This window comes from Marmota flaviventris, chromosome 11, assembly GCF_047511675.1.
Source record: "Marmota flaviventris isolate mMarFla1 chromosome 11, mMarFla1.hap1, whole genome shotgun sequence".
Taxonomy (NCBI): domain Eukaryota; kingdom Metazoa; phylum Chordata; class Mammalia; order Rodentia; family Sciuridae; genus Marmota; species Marmota flaviventris.
The window spans coordinates 18,859,087-18,871,768 of NC_092508.1; positions in this window are offsets into that span (position 1 = coordinate 18,859,087).

Below are 12,682 nucleotides of genomic sequence, written 5' to 3' on the forward strand. Positions count from 1 at the left end.
TCATCTGGGACTCACGGCGGGAAGCCTGAGTTCTCAATGCTGTGTGACATGGAGACGGGCTGCTGTGGGTAGGGCTCTGGGAGGGTCCCAGTGAGGTTTGTCTTGGTCTGTCCTGCCTCACTGTGTGGTCTTGAACAAGTTAGTTGGTTTCTCTGATCCCTGTGTCTTCTGAGGGATGGCAACATCAGAAGGGTGCTGTCAGGTTTCAAGGTGAACGCCTGGCTTTTGGGATAGACTTGGGCCCCCATCAGTGGCAGACACTATCATAGCAGAGAAGCCTTGGAAAGGTGAGCCAGGCGAAGAGTAGGCACACGACCCTGCCTTGTGAGTGTAGTGGCAGTGGTTTGTGCGTGGCGATGCGCCAGGGTCAGGCTGCTAAGAGGGGAGTTGGCATATGTCATTGTCCCAGGCATCCAACTGCTTTGAGATGAAAAAGACAGAACTTGGAAAGAGGATGAAGTGTCGTCCCCCATTCCTGTAACGTCCCCCATTCCTGTAACGCCTACTCTTCCTCTTCTCCTGGCTCGTTCCTATCTGCACTCAGGCTGCCGTGAATTCCCCTCCCCGGACCCCACATCCGGAAAGCGATGACACTGGTTCTCTGTCCACTTTGCAGCCAAGGTCTGAGTGGACCTCGAATGGACGCTGAATGGACCTGAGTGGAGGTGAGTACAGTGAGGTTTCCGTTTGAGCCTAGCCTGGATCCACCCTGGGGTTCACGCAAGCCTGGCATTCCCGAGAGGAGCCCTCTGTAGAGGGTGAGGTGCACAGGCCTGCAGAGCTGTGGCTCAGGGCGGGGCACCAGGCAGAGCCTGAGGGCTGTGGCAGTTGGAAGCCATGCCTGTGACCAACCTAGCCCAGGGACTGTCACCTCAGTGGTAGGAGAGGGGACTGGCACTGCAAGTGAGAAAAGCCGGGGGGTTCTGGCAATTCAAGCAACAGAGTCAAGCACTATAGCCAGGGGTCAGCTGGAGTTGGCAGAGGGGTGGAGGCCAGCTTGGCAAAAGGCCCAGGCAGGGTGCTGGGAAGAGGGAAGAGGGTCCCCGAGAGGTGCCCTGAGGGGCACATAAAGATTACAAACCAAGTTAGAGCTAAAGATATAAAATCCAAAAACCAAATCAAAAAACAGAACCAAACAAGGCTGCCTGTGGCCCCCCCACCCAAAGTTGACCACCGTGTATAGTTTGGTTCATTTCTTTCCAGCATTAAAAAAATATATGGCTTTATTTTCTAGAGCTGTTTTAGGTTCCTGATAAAATCGAGCTGAAAACCTTGTGGCAGTTTTATTATTATTATTATTATTATTTTAAAATTTTTGTGGTGCTGGAGATCCAACACAGGACCTTAGCGCTGAAACATTTTTTTTTTTAATGTTACAATGTCACCATGTCATAGTATCATGTGGTCTGTTAGAAGAATCTAGATTCTACCTATTTGCATTTAATGTAAGGCAATCTTTGTGTTATTGTATATCACGTTTCTTTGCTTATTATATTTTTTTCTACTTTGTTATTTCCTCAGACTTTCTTCTAGCCTCTTGTTATTTCTGCACCTTCCATCTCTAGCTTCTGACCCCAGAATAGTATCCTGTCTGTCTGTCTGTCTCTCATTTGGTCTGCCATCTACCTAAGGCTGTTGGGCAGGAGGTTCCTCTGCATTGACAGCTCTCTGAACCCTGAACTTATTCCACTCCTCCCCGACCTGTCCCTGGTGTCCAGGACAGAGGTGGCCTTCTATTCCCTCTGTTCAGGTTGAGTACCCGGCAGTGCCCCATCCAGCCCCACCTTGGTGATGTTAAATACCACCTCTGCCCACTTCTCCCAGGTTTCTAGTTCTTTGCCCAAAGTCTATGCACATGGCATTTCTGGACAATACTTCCTCTTGGTAGCATTTGACACTATTAATATCATTTAAAAAATTATGGAGGGGGAACATCTGTGAGTCAGGTTTTCTTGCAGTGTCTGAGGGACACCATAAGTAAAATACCCACAAATCCTTGCCTTACTAGAGTTCAAAGTCACATCTCTCATCTTCATTTCTTTTCCCTGGTTCTAGAGATTAAGCATAGGGGTCCTCCACCACAGAGCTACATCCCCAGCCTTTTAAATTTTATTTTGAGATGGGGTCTCACTGAGTTGTCCTGCCTCAGTCTCCCAAGTAGCTGGGATTATAGGCATGCGCCATCAGCTCATCTTAATTTTTTTAAAGTCATAAGTAACAAGACTCCTTGTATAAGAATGAGAAAACTTATTACATAAAATATCATCTCATATTAAAATTTAGAAAATTCAGATAAGGAAAAGACAAAGATGAATAAATATCCTACTCTCCTTCTTGGAGATAACCACTGTCAACAATGATCTGCACATCCTTCTATACCTTGTTGCATGTGCATAATATTTCATTAAAAAACAAAATGAGAATATGATTCTTTTGCCTAATTTGTTTTTCTCTCAATGCAGTCTCTTTTGCTACAATGCCATGATATTTCTAAGAAATGTTGTTAGACCAAGATTGCCTTAAAGGGAAGGAAAATGTTGACTATCAAGACAGCTCAAATTGACAATAACATTTATTGACCTCTAAGAATTTTTTTTCTTCGGGGAGGGGTGTCTAAGAATATATATATATATATTTGGTACTGAGAATTGAACTCAGGGGCACTTGACCACTGAGCCACATCCCCAGCCCTATTTTGTATTTTATTTAGTGCCTACCATTGCTGAGGCTGGCTTTGAACTTGGGATTCTCCTGTCTCAGCCTCCCGAGGTGCTGGGATTACAGGCATGAGCTACCACACCCGGTGCTCTAAGAATGTTCTTAATGATAATTTTTGAAAATAGTTAAGTCTATGACAATAAACCCTAAAGCCATTGTGCAAATTCACAGTTGGTTATACTTACCTTTTGCTCCAAAGAATGGCTTTCTACTTTTCCTTCTCTCTCTCTCTCTCTCTCTCTCTCTCTCTCTCTCTCTCTGCATTGTTGGGAATTGGACCCAGGGCCTCATGATGCTAGGTAAGACTTTACCACTGAGCTGCACGCCCAGCTCTTAGATGGCATTCTCTTCTCATTTCTGGTGTGTACAGGCTCCTATCATTTCTATTACCCATTGTGCTGAAAAAAAAATGCACAGAGAGGTCAAGGTTTTACCTTGCAGAGCTCAAAGTGCCCTATTTTACTCTAATTAACAGTAGCCCTTGCAACTTTCCTACATCCAGCTCATGCTGGAGAGGAGGTGCTTGATAATTGTAAAAGTCTTCTCGTGTTCATAAAGAGTCATGTACACCCTCATTTATGGCTGAGCAGGATTCTTCTGTCTGCATGGGCCACACGTCATCTAACCAATGGACTCTTACAAACAACGCTACAGGGAACATATTGTACCTAAAACTTCATGGATCGTCTTAGTTATTTTAATATGATAGATACTTAGAAGTAGAATCGGGGAGAAAATGGTTACATTTTCCAATTTAATATTACCAAATGAATCCATTCAACAATATTTAATGATTGCTCTTTTCCTGACCCTGATTTAAGTGCTGGGGACACAGCGGTGGTCCAAGCAAATAAGGGACCTGTCCTTCTGGGACTCAAAGTCTGATAACAACAAACAAATAAGTATAAATGTAAAGTTAGGCATCAATTATAGCTTTGAACAAAGCAGCTTGAGGGGGTGCGAGTGGGGGGGACTAGGTTAGATAAGGTGGTGAGGGAAACTTTGTAACAAGTTGACTTTCAACAGAGACCTGGAGGAAGTAAAAAAATCAGGAAGATCATTATAGGAAGAGGGAAGAGTGGTGCAAAGGCCCTGAGGCCCTGTGCTGGGTATGCTTCTGAATAGGAAGGAGGCCCAGATGGCTGGAGTGTAGTCATGGCAGGGGATATGTGCAGGAGGTGATGTTAGAGAGGCAAATTACAGATGAGTTTGGACCATAGAGGCCAAGAGTGGAGGACTGTGAGCTGCAGGATGGAGAATGAAGGAGAGGGTAGAGAGGGAAGTAGATAGGAGGCTGTTTCAGTTGCTCTGAAGAGAGATGAGGTGTCTTAGACTAGAGAGAGAGTGAAGGGGGTGAAAAGAAGTGGTCAGATCTCCTCTCCCACCAGTAGAGCATGACAGTGTCATTTTTCTCACCTGCCACACTTCCTCCTTCTTGAACTTTCGTTTTCCTTGGGCTCTTGCTTTCTTCCTGCACCTTTGGCTTCTTTTTGGTCTCCATTTAAGGCCCCTCTCCATGTGCCAGTCCCTTGACTGCTGACATTCTCCAATATTCTCTTCCCTCCCCCCTCCTGTCCTTTCTCTGTTCTTCAGTTTCCCTGGGGGATGCCATCTACCCCAGGGGCTTCCATGCTCTGCCATAGCAATGAGAATGACCTTCAGAACTGTTTCTAGGCCAGCCGAACAGTCCTGGGCTTCCAGAGCTACCCTTTCCACACTCATTGACGTGTCTGCTGTGCCTTCACTACGAGTCCAACACAGAAGGCAGCACCTCCCCAACCCACCTCCTTTAAGCCATTTGTCCAAACTGTAGGTTGAAGTCTTCTTTTTGACTCCCTCCCCCTTTCTCACTGCCCGTTGCTGATCCACCTGAGAGCCAAGGCCTGTGGGTCTTCCCTTGAAGTTCTCTCAAGCTCCCCTCCTCATCTGCTGCCCCTGTCCTTGCTTTGTTCAGACCTGCACTGTTCATGCTGGAGCCTCCGAATTAGACTCCTTCCTTGAGCCTCTGCCCCTTACAAGTTCAGGGGAGACATGGGTTGTATTACTCATCTGCTTAAAGCTCATCCGGGGCTCCTGTTGCCTGTGGGGTAAAATTCACACGTCTCTTATGGCTTTGGCTCGTCCATGCTGGATTCCTCAGCGTTCCCCTGACACGTGGTGCTGTCTGCCTTCATCTAGATGTCTGTGGTGGTAAGCAACAGAAACCTGCTTTAATGAGGCTGAAGCCCAAAGGGCATTTCATGGAAGAATCCAATGGTATCTGATGGACCTGAAGGGTCATAAGATTCTAAGAGGGACCGAAACCAGGAGCAGGAAGGTAGCTCCTTTCTTGGGCCTTCTCTCTTTGGGGCTCCTGAGTCTCAACTCATGGCATTTGGCAGGTCTACCTCACTCCTCTTTCCAGGCATGTGGCTTTGTTTCTGCCCACAGACACACCCTGAGTTTACATCGCCCAGATCAACTGAAGTTCAGGGAGCAGCCCAATTGCCCCTTTCCAGAAAAGCAGCTCTGATTGACCCAGCCAAGAGCAGGGAGCCATCAACAAACAACTTGGAGCTGACAGGCCTGGATGATAGCGCCACAGAATTCTCTAAAGTCTCCATGCTGAGCCTTTGCACGTAGTGTTCCCTGTCACTGTACCCTTCCCTGTGTCTTCATCAAGCTCAAGAGATAGACCTTGCCAAAAGCGTCATCAGGCTAGGAGCCCCTCCACGTGTTCCCATAAAACTGCTGCATATCTTGATCCTCACACTTCACCTCAGGGTTGTGTTCATTGATTTCTTGTCTGTCTCCCATTAGACTGCGGGAGTCCTTAAACAGAGCCTGCTCACCTCCTTTTCCCTAGAGTCAGGGAAGGAGGCATGTCTAACATAGGGCTACCTCCAACTTATAAATGAAGGAACCAAACAGCCCATTAGTCTCTACCCATCACATGCAGGTGACTTGGGGGGCAAGATTCAGGCATCTGATAGGAAAAGAGACAATAGCAGAGCTAGCTTATTCTGCTGGCTGCATGTACCTTGGTGCCATCAGAGTCCCATGAGTACCTGCCCACAGGAAGCTGTAGAATTTAAGGTTTGTTTTTTTGCAAGGTAATAGTGGTATCTGTGGCTTCCTAAAGGACAGCTGCCTAATTGAACTTATAAATGGTTTAAATAAGTGGACAGCTAAGAGTAGAAAAGGTCAGGTTTAAAAAACATCACTACCTGTATATGATGGGCAAGCCAATGATGGCTGTGTGTATTTTGTATGAACATTATGGCTAACATCTGATTTGAACCCTGTATCAAAATTTCTACGCATGAAGTTTAGTTCACATTACTGTATGTATCTGTGAGGTTGGAACAAAACTAAAGATTTAAATAAATATTAACATCTGACATTTATTGGAGCTTACTATGTTCTAGGTATTGGGCTTTATATATATATTAACTAATTTAATCCTTGAAAGTACACGAGGAAGCTGTTTCTATAATAACCCATTGACACAGGAGGAAACCAAGGCAGAAAGGGCGAGAGCTGGGATGTGCGGACAAGAATCTGACCTCAGGCTTACACCCTTAGCCACTCTGCAGGACCAGCAAGGTCAAGGTAGAGTTTAGTACATTTCTTCCAACACTCCCCTGTTAATGGGTTGCCACTTCAAATACGCTTTTGTTCCCTGACGCTTTCACAGGGTTTTTCTTTTAGCACATTTTTTATGTTTATGTTTTTGGGCAAAAAAAGAAACATGTCTCTGCAGGTGTAAGGTATGTTGGCACTAAACTCTCTTGCAAGAAGCTCTCATCATGCCAATGTTTATCCCCAAGCCAGCTCCAAATGTTTGCCTGCCTTGGGTGACAGAAGGGGATAAATGAATACGCAGAGGAGAGGCTTCAGGACTGCCCTCTGGGTCTCTGTTTCTGGCTTTTCTTTCCTCTTGAATGTATCCTCAGGTGCTGGAGGACAAAGGTGAGGACTGTCATATGAGTGCTGCCATTAGTCCCATTGGAATCAGGTTTCTCGGGGACTAGAGCGAAGGTGGCCTGATGTAGAGAAGAGGGTAGTGAATGGGTCCAGTGTTGCTCCTGTCATTGAAGGCCTCTGGCACTGTGCCCACCTGTTGTAGGCCCTGAGTAACTCACTTGTCACAAGGGGGAAGTTCCATCAAAATGTGGATCTTCACGTCCTTTCCACTGAGACGTTCAGGGTTTCAGGAGAGCAGTTCAGGGCCACCACTCACTTAAGTAGTGAGCAGACACTGAGAAGTAGGATGTGGGTGACACGCTGGGTGCGGTGCCCTAAGCTGAATTAGAAAGAGTGTTTCTATAAACAGAGGGTTTTTGTGTACCCCTAACGCTGATCCCTGGAAACTACTACGGCATCCAGACCCCTGAGCCTTGAAGAAGTGGAAGGCTCATGCATTTTTGGCAACTGGGCTGAATCCTCGGGCAAGTGTGGAGTTGGGGTCAAGAGGCAGAGGGATCCAAAGTGTTAGAGTTAGTTGGGCAGTTCAGCATAGGAAATCCTTTAGTGTGGTGCTGGACACTCCCCCAAAGCCCTCTTGAAATGCTAGCTGCAAGTATTACCGTAAAATGTGGGGCCCACCACCTGGTGGGAAACCAAGCCTTTAGCCCTGCTTCTGGGTCAGCTTGGCACGGAGCCAGTGTTGATGGGAAGCTGGCCCTCCTGTTTGTGGCCAGGGGAACATGTGTGACCTCACACTTTGCAAGGCCCTGTTGAGAAATCCGTGGTGTGTCGGACTTCTCCGGGAAGGTGACTTGTGCACGTTCCTGAGCCACTGGGGGAGGGGTCTTGACTTGGGGACATGATCTCTACTCCTCCCCTCCCCCTCGGATAGCTAGTCCTTGTGCCTATGGAATGGTCAGAAGTAGGTGGCAGTGCAAAGCCACCTTCCTTTGTCTAAGGGTCAGCTACAGTTGGGGGTCCTGGAGAATGTTCAGCCCCCAAAGACATTAAACTAGAGAGAGAGAAGTAGAAATACCTGAAAGGGGACGAAACATACTCATAAACAATTCTAATTCCAAGAGGGCATTTTCATCTCTGGTTTGGGTAGCTTAGCTACCACTGCTTCTGGTCAGTGCATTAAACTTGAGTCTTTAAAAAAAATTTTTGCTTTTTTTTGGTACTGAGAATTGAACCCAGGGGCACTTCACCATTGAGCCACCTCCTTTATAATTTTAATTTTGAGACAGGGTCTCACTAAGTTGCCAAGACTGGCCTCAAACTTGTGATACTCCTGCTTCAGCCTCCTGAGTAGCTGGGATTGCAGGCATGCACCACTGTACTTGTCTTAAACTGGAGTCTTGATTGGAGTCATCTGGAACTCCATATTCCCAGGGTGCCCCTCAGCCCTACAGATTTGATAGGACTGGGACCACCACTCTTACCTGGATGGAGACTGGATGGAGATGAGCCAATGGGAAATCTGGTAAGATAAGCTGCAAGAACACAAGGAGAAGAATCAAGTCAGGTCATCTACTCCACTAGCCCTTGCCTTATCCTATGAGGCCTAGAGATTCTAACAGCACCACGCTGGTACTGGTCTTGGGGTACTACACCGATTGTCATTATTTCCCCAAATCTGTCCGGCAATTTTGCTAAGTTCCCTTTATTTAACTCTTTTGATTTTTTGGGAGGTGGTAACGGGGATGGAACTCAGGGATACTCAACCACTGAGCCACATCTCCAGCCCTATTTTGTATTTGATTTAGAGACAGGGTATCACCGAGTTGCTTAGCGGCTCGAGGTTGCTGAGGCTGGCTTTGAACTTGTGATCCTCCTGTCTCAGCCTCCTGAGCCACTGGGATTACAGGCATGTGCCACTGCGCCTGTCCCTTTATTTAACTCTTATTGAGTTTGATAGAACTCTCTCTTCTTGCCCGCCCTGAGTGTGCCCATCCTGAGAGTGCCATCTGGTTCCTGACACCACACTGACCCAGGAATTATCACCTGTCTATTTCAGGAGTTGCCCATAAATCTAGTTTTAATCAAGAAGGCCATTTTAAACATGGAACATGCTTACAAATGTTGTTCCCTGGCTTTCAATGGTGCTTAGTTCTTTTTCAGTTTAACGTCATCAAGTCCCTTTATTGCTTAACTCATTTGAGACTGAGGTGACATTTCTCAAAAAACAACTTACCAGGAAAAGAAGTGGAAAAAAAATTAATATTGTTCAATGAGAGAATATTAAATACAGAAATGGGCATATCCACAAAACCCAGCCTGCTTTTTTGAAAGGTTTCCTGCTCTCATGCTGGCCTGGAAGACCCCATCCAGACTAGACAATTCCTTCATTTTTTGAAAAATTGAGCTTCTACCAAATAAATGCAAAAATATGTGTTAATAAAAGATGTTACTCCACCTTCAAATTCTTCTGTTTTGCAATAAACCTATTAATACCTTAGGTACACATCCCAGACATTTTCCTAAACATCTTTAAAACTCACATATAGCAATTTTTGTATAAAGAATAAGACATTTTTCTATACATGCTGTTCTACCTTCCTTTATCATTAAAAAAATTATTTACTTAATTTTATTTTTTAGTATGAGGGTTGAACCTGGGGTGCTCTACCTCTGAGCTATACTCCCAGTTCTTTCTTTTTTTTATTTACTTTTTACTTTGAGACAGGGTCTCACTAAATTGCTGAGGCTGGCCTCAAACTTGTGATCCTCCTGTCTCAGTTTCCTGAGTTGCTGGGATTATAATCATGTGTCATTGCTCCCTGCTCAAAATTATTTCTTGAAGATCTTTCTACATCATTCATAAAACTACATTATTTTACTTTATTATATTGTAATTTAATTTTTTTGGTGCTGGATATTAAACCCAGGGCTTCACACATGCCTAGTATGTATTCTGCTAATGAGCTACACCCAGCCCCACTTCATTATTTAAGATTATTTTTAAAACAGCTTTACTAAGGTATATTATAAGATTCACAATCTGCTTTAAGTATATAATCTGCCTTAGTCCATTGTCTGCTGCTGTAACAAAATGTCATGGACTGGTTAGCTTGAAGATCATTTGGCTGTGTCCTGACATGGCAGAAGGGTAAGCTAGCATATGCAAGACAGAGAGAAAGCCAGGAGAACTCATCTTTCTAATCAGGAACTCCCAGGATAATTCACTCGGAGCTAGTGGTGTTAACCTGCCAATGAGGGCAGACCCCATATAATCTAATCACCTCTTAAAGCCTCCAGCTCAGTCCTGTTACAATAGCAATTAAATTTCAACATGACTCTTGAACAGATGTTCAAACTGTAGCACAAGCCAGTGATTTTTAGTAAATTTACACAGTTGTGTAAATATTACCACAATCCAGATTTAGAATATTTCCATCACCTCAAGAAAACCCATTGTGCTTGTTTGCCGTCAATGTCCCCCTGCCCTCGCTCTGCCTGCTCCGAGTGAACGCTTACCTGCTCTCTGTCTCTGTAAACTTGTCTTCTCTGGACATTTTGTATAAATGCAATCAAGGTTCACATGATCTTTTTCCCTGCTTCTCTCACTTAGCATGCTCGTTGCAACCTCGCTGCTGACCACCACGTCCAGTGTGTTCTGGGGTATGAACATACCTTCAGAGTTGAAGCAGTTCCTTATTTATGGACGTTACTGTTGGTTCTAAGCTTTGGCTTTTATAATGTGTCCATCCATGTGGGTTTTTCTGCCAGACAGATTTCTAAAAGTGTAATACCTGGGTCAGAGAGCCTGTGCATTCAAGTAAGATATCAAGTGTCTTCTCCAAAGATCACACCTATTTACTGTCCTACCAGCTGTGGGTGATAATATCTTTCAATCTGGTTTGTTCTGACCCCCAAGCTCCAGGATGTAAAGCCTGGACTCAAATCCCTGCATTAATTCTCAAAATTGTCCTTTGTCCTTCTGGTCACTTTCTCCTTATTTTTCATTTATATTAATGACTAAAAATTTTCTTAAGATGAGTAGTATACATACTACCTGCTACAGAAAACTTACATCTAAAACAAGATTAAAGACTAGGATAATGCCTCGATCTCAGACATCCATCAGTGCCTTCAAAAGCCCTGACTGCCTCTTCCTACAGTAAATGTTTCCTGAGGGTGCTGGCACTTGCCTCCTACACCCCATTTTCTTTGGCACTTGCATCTGTGTTGTGTGGAGGCTTTGTGTGGCATCCACTTAGCTAAAATGGAACTGTTCCTCTCAATTCTCTCCCTGCAGTACTTGCAGGTGATGTGGGCCAGCAGATTTTCTATGTGAGACCTGGCAGGTGGGAGAGGAGTAGTATCTGCACATGTTTCAAGCTCTGGAAGGTCAGAGCAAGGCACCCGACTGTCGCACATTGTTGCTTACCTGCTGGCTTGTCTTGTAGGCGTGGGGCAGCAGCCGGGGCCGCAGTACCTTGGTGCCATCTACACATTGAACTTGGACCAAGGCCAGTTTCAGCAGGCTCCAGCTCACCCTCCCCACTCCCCACTCCCCACTTCATGTCCATCTTTGCTTTCAGGCTGTCTGTCCTGCCAGCTTCAGGTCCTCGCAGAAGCAAAGTCAATAACCTGGCATAGTCTGGTTCACCAGTGCCCACAATTGCATGGTATCAACTTTCCATCACAAATCCTACCTGCTAGTGGCTCTGTCTCAAATTGAGCCCTGACTGATGTAGTACGTGTCCTCAAAAGAGGGTTCAGTTTTGCCTGTCTTTGAATTTTGCATTGAACTCTGATAGTCTCCTTAACTGTCCTGCCTGCCAGCTCAGAATCGCCTGCTGCCACTCCTCAGGCCCCTCAGCCTCTGCTGATCCCTACATCCATCAGGACGATGGAGACCCAATAACCCAGCTCCAGGGCCCAAGGAGTGCAGGCACAGAAAAAGTACACAGGTCCTATGCCCATGAGTGCAATGTTCTGAGAAGGTCACATACAATTTCCCACCCAGCTCTCAGCTGCCTGAAATGCCACTGTCACTAAAGCAAAAATAAGATTAAAAAAAAAAAATGAGTGGAACTTGGAATTTTTATTCCAATTCTACTATCCAGCCATGACATTTTGGCCAGTTTGCTTTGCTTAGACCTTTGCTCCTATACTTACGTATAGAAAGAGTTGGCCTGGGGACCTTTAGGCTTTTTTTTTTTTTCCTTGTGTTTTATTTTGAGACTCTTAGGCCTTTTTAACTCTACTATTACATGGTGCGATGGGTCTCCATGTGGGTCTGCACACGGTGAGTTTTAACGTGACACGTAAACTAGGGGCACTTCTTAATGTCCCCTCAACTAGACAGGAGTTTGTCTTGATTTAATGAACAAAATGGAATCCGTCTTGCAGAGACTGGGGATTGTGGTGGGGAGAGGTATTATTGATTCAGGAAGATGGATAAAGAAGACAGCAGGTGTTAGGCAAGTGGAGGAACTATGTCATAAGCTAGAAAGGCCAGTTTGGAGCAGGCAGATCTAGGCTCAGAACTGAACCCTCAGACAGTGGGACTCAGGCCCAGGAATGAGGGAGGTAAGAAAGGAAATAATAACTCAAAGGCAGCTCTGGATTTGCCCTGTCCTAGTGGTGACTTGGCTGCGAAACTATTTGTACCAAGAATGTTCTTATGGAAGAGAGGGAGGGTGCGGGGGAGGGAGGGAGGGAGAGAGACACAGAGAGACACTGGGATAAACATCCAGAATCCACATAAATGCAACTTAATCTCAGCCCCCGTCTCTCTGGGCTCATTGCACCTTCTGGTTTCCTTGGAGAACCGTGTTTCCTCCAGGCCTTGTTAGAGGAGCAGAGAGCAGGGTCCTGGAATAAGAGTGAAACCTAATTTGGCCTCCTCCCTTGGAGAGTCATCTCAGGGAGCCATCTGGCTGGCCGTCTTGCCCAGGCAGAACAGCACTGGTCCCTAGGGCAACTGGGCTGTTTGGTAAATAGGTGACGTCCTACTGAATCAGAGGAGCCTCTGAGTCACGCTTGCTCCTAAGTACCTGGCACAGTA